The sequence below is a fragment of the Schistocerca nitens genome, chromosome 3 (assembly GCF_023898315.1).
Source record: "Schistocerca nitens isolate TAMUIC-IGC-003100 chromosome 3, iqSchNite1.1, whole genome shotgun sequence".
Classification (NCBI taxonomy): domain Eukaryota; kingdom Metazoa; phylum Arthropoda; class Insecta; order Orthoptera; family Acrididae; genus Schistocerca; species Schistocerca nitens.
Window position 1 is genome coordinate 252,899,266 of NC_064616.1, and position 17,734 is coordinate 252,916,999.

The following is a 17,734-nucleotide window of genomic DNA, read 5'->3' on the forward strand; positions in this document are numbered from 1 at the left end:
GAAAGCCAACTATAAATTTGTTACCTTCTGGCACCATGTATGTTGTGGGAGTTGTTTTATAGCAGCAGTTACCCACGGTAGAAATTTTCCTCTCATAGGATCAAGGAAATTAAAAATAAATTCATGAAATTAGTGCATTGCAGAACCATCCAAAGCTCCAGTCATTCGAGGCTTGTGTGTGTGTGTGTGTGTTTCCGTCGAAGTAACTGACTATCCTGGTGAACGACATTTCAAACAATCCGTCTGCACGAGATAACACATGTGTTGATATATGATTGTGGTTATACAGATTGGTTGTATATCATATCGCTACATTGTAAGATAGCGTACGAAGACAAGGTGTACCGTTCTCGGCTTAAGCGAGGCCTGTGTCATTTGAATGAAAAGTCTCTTATATTTCCTCGAAGACAACTTTTACGTAAATGCACTGTGCACAACAATTTTTCACTGAGAAAATTCCTCCACTGCAGACAGATTCTGGATGTTCTGCCAAATATTCATCTACACTACAGACGTATCAAATGGTTCAAATGGCTCTGAGCACTATGGGACTTAACTTCTGAGGTCATCAGTCCCCTAGAACTTAGAACTACTTAAACCTAACTAACCTAAGGACACCACACACATCCATGCCCGAGGCTGGATTCGAACCTGCGACCGTACCGGTTGCGCGGTTCCAGACTGTAGCGCCTAGAACCGCTCGGACACTCCGGCAGGCACAGACGTATCCAGACACCCTGTGTAATGCGGAGTTGACTTCAGGATGTCACGAGAGGCGTAACCGCCAGTGTAAAAGAGTGTGTGGAGTGTTGTGTTATCAGTAGAGAAGCAATAACAGGAGAATGGGTTGGTCACGGGAGCTCAGTGTCTTCGAACGTAGACTACGGTACTCATTGGATGTCACTAGTAACAAGTTCGCCAGGAACATTTCAACCATTCTCTAGCTGCCCATGTCGATTGTCAGTCATATTACAGGCAAGTAGAAACGTGAAGGAACAACCGCAGCTAAACCAAGAGCAGGCAGAATTCATGTACTGATGGATAGGGACCGTCGAGCATCTCGGAGGGTGGTTGTAAAAAATCACATTAAATTAGTGGAGTAAATTACTCCTGAGTATCAAGATGCTACTAGCAGCCCAACTAGCACAATGACTGTGCCTAGGGAGTTAAAAAGAATGAGGTATATGGTCGAGCAACTTCTCCTAAGCCACAAAATTCTGCAGTCGACACTAAGCAGCGCTTGATGTGGCCTAAAGAACTGGGCAGTCGAAACGAATGATTTGGCGTACTGATTTACGCTATACACACCGATGATAGGACTTGGGTGTGGTGAAGCCCTGGACAACGTTACCTTCCATCATGTGCTGTGCCACTAGTGAACTAAAGAGGAATTTGTGTTACGGTATCGGGATGTTCTTCGTGGTTAGAATATGGTCACCTTATTGCTCTTAAGTAAACTGTACATACGAAAGGATATGAACACATTTTACGGCAATGTGTACTGCATTCAGTCAAGAAACAGTTCGGAGACGGTGATTGTTTGCATCGGCATGACAACGCATCCTATGATAAAGCAGCTTGTTTAAGGCAATGGTTTGCGGACGATAACATTCTTGAAATGGACTGACATGCCCACTGTGTCGACCTAAATCCAATGGAACACTTTTGGAATGAATGAGAAGGTCGATTTCGCTCCAGGCCCCAGCGTCAGTACCTTCACTGGTTTCGACTCCTGAAGAAGACTGGTCTGGTATCCCTCCACAGACAAGTGTCCTCAGCGGAGTTCAAGTCGGCACAAAGGCGAAGGGTGGACGCATTCCACATCAGTGTCCACTAATATGTGTCTGGATACTGTTAATCTGGCCGAGCGGTTCTGGCGCTACAGTCTGGAACCGCGCGACCGCTACGGTCGCAGGTTCGAATCCTGCCTCGGGCATGGATGTGTGTGTTGTCCTTAGGTTAGTTAGGTTTAAGTAGTTTTAAGTTCTAGTGGACTTATGACCTCAGCAGTTGAGTCGCATAGTGCTCAGAGCCATTTGAACCATTTTACTGTTAATCAGATGGTGTACTACTGTCATAACCTGTTCTTTTTTCTCAAAACATTTCCAGTAACAAATCTTTTTATACGTGGGAATCCCTAATTTTATCCAACGCCAAAGCACCTTTGTGATGATATGCAGAGTCCTGATGAAAGAGTTTTTCCCAGTCGAATTTGTTATCCGGTATTTGTTAATCTCATTGCTCCAACAGACGCTCCTAACAATTTTATTAATGTCTGAAAAGTAACCAGCAAGGAGAACCTTTTTGTCCTGAAATCACAAGCTATAAACTTAGCGACAGTTGCTTTGAACGGTGTTTCTTCTCTGGAAGAAATTGTGAACCTATCTCTTATGGCCGAACGAGGTGGCGCAGTTGTAAGACAGTCATCCAGCCATTCAGCCATCGAGATTTAGGTTAGGTAGGCTAAGTCTGTTTCCTTCAACTCCCTTCCAAATCACATCCTTCGACAGTATGTTGAAGCCTAATTTCCGTCTTCTTTCCCTGTCTCTCACCCATAGTGGCAACTGCTGTACAAAAAACCTTGACCGCTTTTTAAAACGGTTGAAATATTGCTGTGAATTTCGTATTTACACTGGCCCCGGCGGAGGTTCGAGTCCTCCCTCGGGCATGGGTGTGTATGTTCGTCCTTAGGATAATTTAGGTTATGTAATGTGTAAGCTTAGGGACTGATGACCTTATCAGTTAAGTCCCATAAGATTTCACACACATTTTTCGTATTTACATCTGATTTTGGCCAACATTCAAGAAAATCATTCCACAGTTCATTCTTACCTCAGAACGTACCATAAAGTTTCTAATGACATACCTAAAGAGATTTCACACGTTTTCAAACACCAATCGTCTAATACCACGCTGTGCACCGCCTCGATGTTTCCTGTTGTGGTAGCAGTTGTAGGATGTCCTTTGCACGAATCAGTTTCAGCAGGAATAGGCCGAGTTGTTTGCTGCTGTCCACTTGTTTACGTTGATCTTCAAATGGTTCAAATGGCTCTGAGCACTATGGGACTTAACTTCTGAGGTAATCAGTCCCCTAGACTTAGAACTACTTAAACCTAATTAACCTAAGGACACCACACACATCCATGCCCGAGGCAGGATTCGAACCTGCGACCGTAGCGGTCACGCGGTTCCAAACTGAAGCGCTTAGAACCGCACGGCCACACCGGCCGGCTTACGTAGATCTGAAGGAGCATTCTCTTTATACGTTTCCAGTAACTTGGAAGAAAATAGCTAGCGATTTCAAAACAAAAAAATTTATGATAGTATCCGCTTAAACGAAACATAGGCATCAAAAGTATGAAAAACCAATTTGAACAAAATTATTCCGTAGATCTATGTTACAATTTAGTTACGCTTCTGCGCAGCATGCATCTACGTAACAAAAGGATAATTTTGTTGTTATTAACGCCATCTCTGTAATAATCAAAAATTTAGTTGCACTAAACTTTCAATGGAAATTACAGTCTGCACGAAGACCACGTCCTTTCAGTACTGTTTTTACGTCAACACTCGCCCGGGCAGCCGCACGTGTTAACGCGACCGCTTCGGTTCGAATCCTCCCGGAGGATTGGCGACAAGGGTCGGTGTGCCGGTCAGCCTGTGTGTGGATTTTAGGCGGTTTCCCACGTCCCACTAGGTGCATACCGGCAAGGTTCCATGTTCCGCCTCAACTACACGCTGCGCAAATATTTAGTGCACTTTCCCACAGTTCTACAAACAATTTACTATTACGCAGCCAGATTGGGTGCACAGCTTCTGTCCTTAGAGGTGAATCGGAGACTCATGACGTTAGATGTTTGGCCGCTAACACTTACTAAGCATCAACATTTACTTCACCAATAAAATTCTTTTACTCTAAATAATTTTACGACGAGTTTAACGTCTAAATCTTCTGGCTTCCGAACGATACGTCACAGACATCAGAAACTGATATTTGCATTGCGTTCCATAGGTTAGCCAGTGTTTGCTTATCTACCAAATCAGGGTTTTTGGAACAGATATCATATCTAACGCGTATAAGGCGACTTATCGGTGGTTAATCCGGATAGGATTATTACAGACACACTTATCACGATAAGTATCTTTATATCAACTACTGTATTCGATTCAGCAAGGAATTTGTGTATTGTGAGCATTTGATTGATGCTGTTTGATGACAGAGAAATTAATATTACAATGGTAACAAAACTTATCTTTGTGTCCAAGAAGTAGTCAAGATAACAGCAGAGCAAAACTCATCGAGAGGTAGACCACGGAAAGAATTTAAAGAACACTTATTCGAGAGCGATAGGTTTTGAGGTGATGTATCGCTATGCAGCATGGTGCCTTATGAGCTCTAAGTTCAGCAGTGTAATGTTAAGCCAGTGTACAACAACCATCGTGCGGTTGAATAGCCGCCAAGTATTTGCACCGATTTTGAGATAACTACATGTTTCTCTCCTTGTTTTATATTCCCCCTATATTATCCGCATTCAGGAGGACGACGGTTCAATCCCGCGTCCGGCCATCCTGATTTAGGTTTTCCGTCATTTCCCTAAATCGGTCCAGGCAAATGCCGGGATGGTTCCTTTGAAAGGGCACGGCCGACTTCCTTCCCCGTTCTTCCTTGATCCGACGAGACCGATAACCTCGCAGTTCGGTCTATTCTCACAAATACCTAACCCCCCCCCCCCCTCCAACCACTATATTATCTGAGACCGACCAACATCACTTTGGGCAACCTGACTTTGTTGCACCTCTGCTGCTATCATTATTCACGTTCATTAGAGCTACCTTCGTCGTCTATTCCGTTCTTCTCTTCTGTTTCAGTTAATTTTTGCCAATTGCTGTCTCTGAAACTGTCAGCATCATCTGATTTTACTCCCAGGGCCCAGTTCCTCCATTTCTTACCTTTCTGCAATTTCTTCAGTTTTAATTCTCAGTTCATACCCAATAATTGTGGTCAGACTCCACATCTGACATTGGAGAAGTTTTGCGTGTCTTCTGTCTCTTCGTAGTGTAGAACATTCTTCCACGATTCTTAAATCAATTAGTAGAAATGATATAAATTACACTCTGAGCAAAATTCCCCTAGGCGGCTTCCCAATTTATTCCTAATGCCCAGTCCACGTTCTCCTGTTATTTTTTCTTCTCTTCCTTTTACAACTCTCAGATTCCAACTCTCCATCATAATTTCATATTCATTTCTCTTAACGACCTGAATAATTCCTTTTATCTCATCATACCGTCTTCCAATCACTTCATCATCTGCGTAGCTAGTAGACAAATAAGCTTGTACTTTTACGGTACGTAGACTATCTACCTTCTATCCACGCTGACTGTGACAACGTGGTCCTACAAGGCCAGATCAGTCAGTCATCTAGACGGTTGTCTCTGCAGCTAATGAAAAGGCTGCTACCTCTTTTCACGAACCATAAATCAGTCTCACGTTTCCACAGATACCTGTCTGATGTGGATGCACCTACGGTACGGCTATCTGTTTCGTTGTAACACACACGCCACCCCACCACATGACCAGCGTTTTTTTCTTTTCTTTTTTTTAAAATCACTTAAGCAGAATACAAACATTCCTTCAGTACGTATTTGATCAACTAACCCTGATCTAATTATCTAGTCTCCGTCTGAAATGACTATGCTTTCAAGATGTCAACTGTAAAATGTTCTTCCTCCGTCCAAAATTTAGACTGCACCCATACTATTTCCGTTTTTTACGTAGAGCCTAATTCATTCTAGTTAGTTTCGAGGATTAATCCTTCAGGAGACAACAGCTGATACCTTCTTAAAACGCCGGCCGCGGTGGCCGTGCGGTTCTGGCGCTGCAGTCCGGAACCGCGGGACTGCTACGGACGCAGGTTCGAATCCTGCCTCGGGCATGGGTGTGTGTGATGTCCTTAGGTTAGTTAGGTTTAAGTAGTTCTAAGTTCTAGGGGACTTATGACCTAAGCTGTTGAGTCCCATAGTGCTCAGAGCCATTTGAACCTTCTTAAAACAGCACCAATGCTTTTTGACGAATGTCCCTCGCTGTCGGCTGGAATATAACACATAAAAATTTGGAGCACAATCCTGATACTGTGCAGAAAGGGTGTCTACTCAGATTCATCAAGTACTGCTGATTTGTGCTATGTAACTTTTGATAATGACACATATCATTTGAAGAAGATTCGTATAGTAGGACAGCACTGCCAAACGAAATACACGATCGCCCTGCAGTAAACATTACAACTTTTTGCAATCAAATAATCAGCCACTGCGTAATGGAAAAATTTCTCATAAGAAATTGCCTTAGTGCTAATAGTACTATATTTCATGAATTAAGTATAAATCATGGAAACGTCAACACATTTCGGCTGAAAAAGCACCTTGAAGACATTGTACGACGTCACTGTAACTTCGAATACATAGACAATGTCGGTGGGTATGTAAATGGTTCCGGCAGAACGGCCGACAGATTGCTCTAGTGTTCTTCGTGTTTAGTGCTGTATGATGGTTCAAATGACTCTAAGCACTATGGGACTTAACATCTGAGGTCATCAGTCCCCTAGACTTAGAACTACGTAAACCTAACTAACCTAAGGACATCACACACATCCATACCCGAGGCAGGATTCGAACCTGCGACCGTAGCAGCACCGTGGTTCCGGGCTGAAGCGCCTAGAACGGCTCGGCCACAGCGGCCGACCGTGCTGTATGATGACTGACAGTGTACATAAGAGGCGTGAATAGCATCAGATGTTGAGTGATCACTGTGAAGGACACTGAAATTCCGCATAACACGTGTGAGTCCACATTATCAGCTCCTGACAGTTTGAAAGGAAACGTGTTTGGGATTTGCACTTGGAAGGCTGGTCAAATCGTGCAGTATTTGTGGGGCATTTGAAAGCAACAGTGGTAGGGCGTTGGACTGCGTGGGAAAGTGACAACAGGCATATTTGTCGTCAAAGTTCTGGTCGATCATGTTTGACCACCACAAGAGAGGATAGCTTTACTGTGCACCAGTCGTATCGTAGCTCCTTCACACGTGCGCCTACCATCCCAGAACAACAACAGACTCCCTGGAACATTCAGTTTCAGCAAACACCATTGGTCGGAGACTAGCATCACTCGGACAAGGGAATTAACATCTCACGCTGTTGACACAACGATACAAACGGCTGGGTTTAAAGTAGTGCCATGACATTGAAACAAAGACTGCTGATGACTGGCGTCGCATTGTGTTCAGCGAAAAATCAGATAACCATCGTCGACGAATATGGTGGTGACCTGAGGAGGGTTTCCATTCTTCAAAAATTCTGTAAAAACACAGTGGCGCTACTCTTGGAGTCATGGAGTAAGGACGGGTATGACTTCAGGTCACAGTTAGTGGTGACAGAAGGAACTCTGACGGCAAAACAGTACGTCACGGACATATTTTATCCTCGTGTGTTACCTCTCATACGACAGTATCGAGGTGTCATTTTTGAACAAAACAATGTTCGTCCCACTGGACTCGCATTAGGGATGTCGACGATTCAAACCAGCGTCCGGACATACTGATTAAGGTTGTCCGTGATTTGCCTAAATCGCTTCAGGCAAATGCCGGGATGGTTTCTTCGAAAGGGCACGATCGACTTCCATCCCCATCGTACCCTAATCCGTTGGGACCGATAGCTTCGCTGTTTGGTTCCCAAACCAACCAACCAGTTTTCGTCCACACATGGTAAGCGTCTCTACGAATCGTCTGCGTGATGTTGAGGCACTGCCGCGGCCAACAAAATCACCAGATCTGCGCCCGGTAGAATGTGTGGGATCGACTGTGACGTCAATTCGACCCCAATGCCGGTATAGGGGATATCGACGACCATTTAGAACAGTTGTGGGCTAGCTTGCTTCAGCAGAGGATACAGCAGCATTATGACATTCTTCTCAACCGAATCAGTGCATGGTTCCAGGCCAGGGAGGCTGCAACATCATGTTGATAAGTGGTCTCATACTGCCAAGTTCTTCGTAAATTTGACTCGATTTTGCAATCACTGACACAGCATCACGTATGAAGTTTAATTTCGTATTCTTTTACCATTCTGGATGCTTTACTTTTTTGGTTAAATGTCTGAGAGCAACGAAAACATGAATGCGTGTAAATTACATAATGAGTTTTAGTCAGAATTCTCATATCCATATGAATAATGGGAAATGGACAAATAAAGTTGTGCAAAAAAGTGTTTAAATAGTTGAAAGTAATCATGATAATTAACAAAATTTAGATATGCATTAGAGGGAAAATTTTTGTCTGAATTTTCATGGCCAAACGAACAATGGGAAATGCACAAATGGGATATCAAACTGATAAAAAAAACTTAATTTTGGTGAAAGTAATCAGAATAATTAAGAAAAACTTAATGATGTGACGGAAAATTGAAATAGTTCATCAACTACTGCTACTGACGTAAATGAAGTGTCAAAGAGTTCATCTGTTCAAGGTCTAGCCATTTTGCACATAAAAAGTTGCATCGGTATGGTATTTAACTGTCATTAGGGCTTCTTTCGAATCAGACATTGTATTTAGGACATTTTGAGAACAGAACATTGTAGGAAAGCAAATAAGGTATCAAAAGTTCATTTCTTGAAGGTCTAGTTGCTTCGCGCATAAGAAGTTGAATTAGTGTGATGTTTAACTGTCAAAATGGCTTCCTTCGAACCAAGTACTAAATTCTGAACATTTACAGAACATAAGATGGGAGGAAAGCAATTTTGTAAATGTCTCTATGGCAATGCCTCATTTTGGTCGTAGCACTATGAATGTCTACTGGTTATTTCTCCAGTAGCCGTTAGCACTTCACCATTGAAAGCTGGCAACAGCTCTACTAACATCTTATGCCTACACGACTATGGAATGTATCAAGCATCACTTGAGGTGCGCAAGTGTAGCCGAGCACCAAAACACTTGCCAAACGTGGAAGATCTTCCAGGAACGTCGAAGGCTGAGTGCGGAAGTACGTCCAAGAGTAATCAGGGATTGACACTTTCCCGACTTTGCCGTTTTTGTGATTGCTAAATGTTTCCACATTTTTTTGTGTGGCGTGCAAATAAAAAAGGATTTGTAAGCTTTAATCAGATAACAATATGTGTGTCAAAGATAATGAAAAATTCTGCTCAAGATACTGTCAATCATCACCTTAGGTGCGAAAGCGTAGCCCATCACAAAAGATACCTGGTGAACGCGAAAGGTCTTGTAGCAACGTTGAAAGCAGAGAAGCATGCCAGCCAGGTTGGAGTCTCGGTCCAGCACGCAGTTTTAATCTTCCGGGATGTTTCAGATCAGCCCACAGTACGCTGCAGAGTGAAAAATCATTGCGGACACTCCCCAAAACATACGTTTTTCATATTAGGTGCGTTGTGCTGCCACCTACTGTCAGGTACTCCATATCAGCGACCTCAGTATTCATCACATATCGTGAGAAAGCAGAATGGGGCGCTCCGAGGAACTCACGGAGTTCGAAAGTGGTCAGGTGATTGAGTGTCACTTATGTCACTCGTCTATACGCGAGATTTCCACACGCCTAGTGATAGTGAAGTTGAAACGTGAAGGGACACGTACAGCACAAAAGCGTACAGGCCGACCTCATATGTTCACTGACAGAGACCGCCGACGGTTGAAGAGGCTCATAATGTGTAATAGGTAGACATCCATCCTGACCATCACACAGAAATTCCAAACTGCATCAGGATCCACTGCAAATTCTATGACAGTTAGACGGGTGTTGAGAAAAGTTGGATTTCATGGTCGAGCGGCTGCTCATAAGCCACACATCAAGTCGTCAAATGCCAAACGACGCCTCGCTTGGTGTAAGGAGCGTAAACATTGGACGATAGACCGGTGGAAAAACCTTGTGTGGAGTGACGAATCACGGTCCACAATGTGGCGATCCGATAGCAGGGTGTGAGTATGGTGAATGCCCAGTGAACGTCATCTGCCAGCGTGTGTAGTGCCAACAGTAAAATTCGGAGGCGGTGGTGTCATAGTGTGGTCATGTTTTCCATGGAGGCGGCTTATAACACTTGCTGTTTTGCGTGGCACTATCACAGCACAGGCTTACACTGATGTTTTAAGCACCTTCTTGCTTCCCACTGTTGAAGAGCAAATCGGGGATGGCGACTGCATCTTTCAACACGATCGAGCACCTGTTCATAATGCACGGCCTATGGCGGAGTAGTCACGAAACAATAACATCCCTGTAATGGACTGGCCTACACAGAGTCCTGACCTGGATTCTATACAACACCTTTGGGATGATTTGAGCGCCGACTTCAGGCCAGGCCTCACCGACCGTCATCGATAGCTCTCCCCAGTGCAGCACTCCGTGAAGAATGGGCTGTCATTCCCCAAGAAGCCTTCCAGCCCCTGCGAGAGTGTAAGCTGTCATCAAAGCTAAGAGAGGGCCAACACCATATTGAATTCCAGCATTACTCATGGAGGGCGCCACGAACGTGTAAGTCATTTTCAGCCAAGTGTCCGGATACTTTTGATCACATAGTGTGCGTCTCTATAACATCCTTTCATCTGGGTGTGCTAGTCCCGCATGGTATGCAGGAGAACTTCTGCGAAGTTGGAAGTTAGAAGTGAGCTACCGGCGCCGGCGGAAGTAAAGCTGTGAGGGCGGGTCGTAATCGTGCTTGTCTTGTTCATTCGCAGAACACTTGTCCACGAAAGGCAGAGCTTTCAGTTTCGAGTCCCGGTCCGGCACACAGTTTTAATCTGCCAGGAAGTTTCATATCAGTGAAGACTCTGCTGCAGAGTGAAAATAAATTCTGGAAAATATTAAATTGCTCGAAGGTAATCAGGGTAAGTAGGAAAAATACCCCAGACAAAATCTACTAGTAGTCTTTAAAATTCTAAGTTTGACATGAACTTTAACTTCTCAGTCGATACAGTATTTGCTTTCTCTTTCTCTGTACAGTGTCAGTGATATTAGAATATCGATCGACATTTGAATATATTATATTTCATGCTTTCTGAACTACTGTCGAATGTTTTGTGAATCTTTGAGAGATGCTCGAAATCATGTATAGCGAATGAGGTGCCGATTGAGAATTTAAAGTTTAATGATTAACTTAAAATCATAGCATTTTGAAGAGTGCTAGAGGATACACTGATAAGCCAAAACATTACGACCACCTGCACAATAGCTTGATAGCTTGTATGTCTGTCTTTGGAACTAAATACATCACTGATTCTGAGCATCACGGATACGACAGATTGTTGGGAAGTTTTTGGAGGTAAGTGGCATTAGATGTAACACACAGATCGTGTAATTCGCGTAAATAACTATCCGCTGATTTGCGTACGCTGGATGGTGCTCTACAGCGACCGAGATGGATTCCTTATGATCTACATCAGGTGAATTTAGACATCAACGTGAGTTCACTATAATGCTCTTCAATCCACAGTAGCACGATCCTGCTTCCGAGACAAGGACAATTATACTGCTGAAAGATGACATCGTCGTCGGGTAAGACATCAAACATTGAGGGGTGCAGGTGGTTCGCAGCTGTCAGTGTGTCTTCGATTAATACCACATGTAAGCACAAGATAATGTCTCCCATAGCATAATACTGCTGCCACCAGCCTGCTTCCGCGTCGCGCTGCACGTTTCCAGTCGCCGTTCAACTCGATGACGACGTTTGTGGAGACGACCATCGACCTAGGGTAGCAAAAATGTGATTCACCCGAACAGCCTACACGTTTTGAACGTCGGCCGAATCCCGATGGCCTCTTGTTCATTGTAGTCTTAATTGACAAAGCCGTTGGTTCAACATGTGAACACGTATGGATGGTCAGCCGTGGAGCTCCATGTTCACCGATGTACGATGAACGGTGCGCTCCGAAACAGCGTGTACCAGCATTGTGCTCTTTCGGTAGAGATGCCGCAAATCACTACCTCCGAACCCCACGTTCTGTGAAGAGTGGTGGACGTCCAACCATTTAGCGCCTAGTGGTGGTTTCACTGTCCTTGCATCTCTTTCCGCAGATGCTGACGACAGTAATACGTGAGGTTTCGAGCAGCTTCACCGTTTTCACACACTCTGCGTAATAATAATTTGCCCAATTTCAAATACACTTATCTCAATGGATTTCCCGATTTGGAGCCCATATCGTTGCTAGGGAGATCCCACGTCCGTATCTGCTCCGCTTACGTATTGTTTGTTACAGCGTCACGTGCTCGCAGCGCTACCAGAGTGTTCCATTCGTGTACAATATGCCCTTCTGGTAATGGCATAATAAATTCGATGTCATCTTACTTTCCGCTCTCATGTCTAAAATTGGCATTATAAGAACGATGGCTGCAGTATAATTATAAGGTTTATAAGTACGAAATCAAACTTTTCAGTATATGCATCATGCCCTGCACTTCTTTCCATTGTTTGCACGAATGTGTGTGTGTGTGTGTGTGTGTGTGTGTGTGAGAGAGAGAGAGAGAGAGAGAGAGAGAGATAGAGAGAGAGAGAGAGAATGACTGTAGTCGCACACAGCAAGTTAGAAGAATCCCTGAATACCAACACGGGCCGAAAGTCGGAGATTAGGGTCTAACGCGCCGTTGATATAGAAATAATTGGAGACGGAGCACAAGCTCGGATTGTTTGAATGATGGGGACAGGAAACGGGCCTTTCAAAGAAACCATGCCGGCATTTGCCTGAAGCGATTTAGGGTAATCACGGAAAATCTAAATCAGCATGGCCGTGCGTGGATTTGAACCGTCGTCCTCGTGAGTGCGAGTCCAAGGCCCTAACTACTGTGCCATCTCGCTAGGTCGAAAATCGAATCTGAAATTTCCAGTCTCTTAATACTGTCGTAGCTTTCCCGTATTACTACTTAATTTTTATTCCAGAATCAGCTATTCTTTCTTGTTACATCTCTTAAAGGACTTAGTATTGTATTATCTTGACAAAGAAATTTAGTCATTCACTTCGGCAGGCTGATCATCTTAGGGCGTTTAGAAGTTTGCACCGGGTTGTTTGTTCTACGTGTTGCTCCTGGATTAAGTTGGTGCAGAGAGTCCGCTGTAAGAAAGAGAAGGTTCATCCAGTACATGTTTTTAAGGACGACAAGCAAGCAGATGGCCACAAGAACGCGAAGTCTCCTACGCCGTAACCTGCTAATTTATTACGAGGGAGCGCGCACGAGGCCTGAGGTCATCGTGGTCGTGTGCTTTTAATGTCTCAGCGAAGTAGGAAAGCAGTCTGCCTTCCTGATACTAAAACGTAACCTTCGTTGAAATCTCTTTGCTTGCAAATCGTAGCCTTCGTTGAAATCTATGCTCGACTTCGGTCCAACAAGGTGCATTTTGGTAAAGTACTGCTGATAATTTTTAATACGGTTAAGGCCGAAACATTCACACACTCTTCTCTCCTCCGAAGTATGGCACTCATTAGGTTCGTAGCCTTACGATGTAGTTAAGTCCGTACTGAACGGAAGCATGATAAATAATTACGTCTGTAATTGCTGCAACATCGCTTATGTGAGAAAATCTCTGAGCATGACGCTTGTAGCCGCGACCCAAAGGAAAGAATCGAAAGAATTTTATGCGTATTACATTTTCTTATGAATGACAGAGCGGAAGTAGAACTTCGTAATAAGCGCAATGTTTTAGTACTGCATTGTCCTTCGTACGGTCATTGTATCTTATAAATGCTGTGTCTAACAAGCGTGTCTCCATATATTTCCGCGTGAAATCCGCCCCGACCGTTCTGCTCGCTACACACGACCTTGCCCGTTTCCGCCGCTCACAGTGAACTTCCCACAACAGCTCGTTAACTCCTCGCTTACTATCCGTCCACGTATTCTCTTAACGTGACTGCTGTTAAACAAATTCTGGGGAGCTTTCCTTTCGATGTAGTGACAAACTACACAATATCATGTTTTCCTCGATAAGGCAAAATACAAGTAATAGAATTCATAATGGAGCTAAAAAGTAATAGTTTTTACTCATCGAATGTATGCGGCCAAGTAATCATATTTATTCACTTACCGAGTCCCATTTTACTGACCTCGCGCTAATAACCAAAGGCACTGGCTTCTGCAGCACGCACAATAGTTAAACAGATTGGAATCGGGTCAATGAAATATAGATAATAGGTTACCACAGGCATTTGGAACCAGAGCATAAGTAATGATTACCACATCTGACGGAGGGTGCATTGTAGAAGTTCTAAACAGGGAAAACAACGGTCGAGTTGTCAGTATAAATACTCTATTAGGCTGAAATCCATACAGCCGGCCGGGATGGCCGAGCGGTTCTAGGCCCTACAGTCTGGAACCGCGCGACCGCTACGGTCGCAGGTTCGAATCCCGCCTCGGGCATGGATGTGTGAGATGTCCTTAGGTTAGTTAGGTTTAAGTAGTTCTAAGATCTAGAGGACTGATGACCACAGAGGTTAAGTCCCATAGTGCTCAGAGCCATTTGAACCACTTTTTTTTTCAAACAGCTATGCGTAAATAGCACAATGGTATATTTTAGTTAATACCGTACATATGTGAATATGGTCCACTGGTTGACTTTCCATTATCTGAAAGCAAACTGAATCTTCATATCAACATTTAGTCTTTCTGTAAGTAGGTAGTAAGATACAGATTAAATTTTGGGCATTCATATATAAAGCGAATATACTTCATTGTGGCGAGCTTGAAAAACCATCGTATCACAAAACATGTAATCAGAATGTTACACATCTGCCTTCTCAAAGTTCTCGGGACGAACTTACTTTCTGTGACCTGAACGTAGCTTATTAATGCAAAGAGTGGCTTATTCATGAATATTCATTACGAGTAAAAGTGATGCTGAGTGAAACATTAATTGAATTAACCAGGGAAATATTTATTTTAGCTGCTTCTGCATAAAGCATTTGTGCAAGGCCTTATAGTTGCTCATATCTATTATATCACAAAAGATGCTCTTCAGTTAACTAAATCCATGAATGGTATGGATTTGAAATAAAGGTTTAAGATTTTCCTTGACGATGGATTATTATTATGCCTGGAACATACAAAAATTACATATCCCACATTAATTAAGTTACGTGAATCACGTGCTGTCGTTTGCACACCCATGCAAACATCAGTTTTTCAATTTACATTGGAAACATTGGAAATTCATGTAAGGCACACAATCTATTAGGCGAATGAAATTCCGACTTGTTAAACTAGTTCTTGAGATAAATACAGTTTATAAACAGAACGGAAAATGCTCCACTGAATCGTTTTCTCAAGAGCGGCCCTGCCATAACATTCAATATTTGACTCAGATAACCCCCGACAAGCCAACATGTGGCTCGCCTCATGTATAGCAATCCAAGCGCTAAGCTACCGGTCCGCAGCTCGTGGTCGTGCGGTAGCGTTCTCGCTTCCCGCGCCCGAGTTCCCGGGTTCGATTCCCGGCGGGGTCAGGGATTTTCTCTGCCTCGTGATGACTGGGTGTGGTGTGATGTCCTTAGGTTGGTTAGGTTTAAGTAGTTCTAAATTCTAGGGGACTGATGACCATAGATGTTAAGTCCCATAGTGCTCAGAGCCATTTGAACCATTGAGCTAAGCTACCTGGTTATCTCCTACTTATTATAAGGTGTTTGAAGTTATTGTAAGTGGAGATGCTATCCCAGGAGAGGGACTAATCCACAAAAAGATAGTGCGATTGTTTCAACTGGCCCTGACGAATAGACAGATGGAAATAATCTCTACGCAGACATTACAGACGAATTGTCACCATGAACCGTCGGAATAGGTTACTGGAAGTTAGACTGAGGTCTCGCGTTGCCATGCGTCGTTTACCACTGTCACCATACCACAGACAACAGACACTTGCACGGCGTACAGCCATAGACAACTCGGACATTGAGTGGCAGCTTGTGGTGTTCAGCACAAAATCTCGCTTATGTATGTGGCGATCAGATTGACGCCAACGTTTCCACAGACAACCAAGTGAAAAGTATCAAACAGCAGCGATCCTTGCAACCCATACCTCTTCAACTCTCAGAAGCATAGTGTGAGGAGCTTTTGGATATGGCAGTAGGACTGGTTTGGTAATTGGTGATAGGAAGATGAAAGCTCACAGTATGTGGCAACTATATTACACTATGTCGGAATACATTTTATGACAAGGTCATCAAACTGCATATTCTAGCACGATAATGCAAGGCCCCACTCTGCAGTTCAGACCACAAACTTCTTTAGGAATGTACGTAGACTTCCCTGACAGGCCTGGTCTCTAATTTGTCACCTATGTGGCATCTGTGGGATTCGACGGGAAGACGTGTACTTTCATAAACTTCAGCTGCACAATTTGTTGGTGATACATGCAAATTTGTGCCGGGCAGGGACTCGAAGCCGAATTTCCCGCTTTGTGGAAGTGGCTATCCCAGGACGTATCTCGGACCGACCTATACCCACATGTCACAGTGTTTCCACATCGTGCACTCACCAGTTGCTGTGATTCCCGCTCAGGGAGAGACTTATTATTCAATGTCGAGAGAAAGACCGACACCAGCTGCAGTTGGGCATCGAATTAATTCGATGGTGAAAGTTAAAAATTTGTGCCAAACTGGGCATCGAACTCGAATCTCCTACTTGCCGCCAGCAGCTGCCTTAACTGCCTCGGTCATCTGAACATGCTTCCCATCCTACCCAAATTCTCAGTTTGTCACACGCTAGTCTTGTGTGACAGAACAGATACCTCAGTCATACACTGCCAGAAAAAATTTGTTCATCCTTTCAGAGGTTTCGCATAACTCTAGGTTTATTGTAGAAACAGTGCATATGTAGTACATGAAATGATCAGGTTTACAGATCAATAGCACAAGTGATTCCGAGGTACCAGATATCGACCTCTATGAGTGGCAATGCAGGCGTTGACTCTGGCATCCAGTCGATCGTCCAGATGGCGAATACTGTCCAGGGATACGTTATGCCACTCCTGGTCGATCTGCTCATGTAGTTCGGCACGAGTTGTTGGTTGACGAGTCGCACGAGTCACTTCTTGTCCCATCACACCCCACACGTACTCAGTTGGAGACAAGTCCAGAGATCGTGCTGACCAGGGCACAGCGAGTTTCATGGGCAGTGTGTGGGTGACCGTTATCCTGTTGAAACAACAAATTATCTTCCTGTTGCAATAACGGCAAAATAACGGGTCTAACAACATTCTGCACACACTGACCGCTGGTTAGCGCCCCCATCAGAAACAACAGAGCTGAGCGTATCGCATTTCCAGCCTGAGAATGGGCCAGTGTGTCTTTGACGAATGCGCTCTACGAGACAGTGTTGGCCAGGTCTACGTCGTACGTTCAAACGACCATCACTTGCTAGCAGGCAGAACCTGATTTCATCGCTGAAGACCACAGCGCGGTATTCCACCTTCAAGCGATCGTCTGACGTCACCAGTCGAACCGTGCACGTCGATGCTGTGGTGTGAGTGGAAGACGGGCAAGAAATATGCGTACATGTAATCGCACTGCAAATCACAGGTTCGCAACAGCTTGTGTTGACATGTCTGGACACACAAGCCCTCATATATGTGCTGTGGTAGCTGTACGGTCTGCCATTGATGCCCTTACAATACGACGATCCTGGCTGGCATCTGTGGTGCGTGAACATCAAGAATCTCGTCTCTAGGTGTGATAATGTTCACGTGACCACTTATACCAGCATCG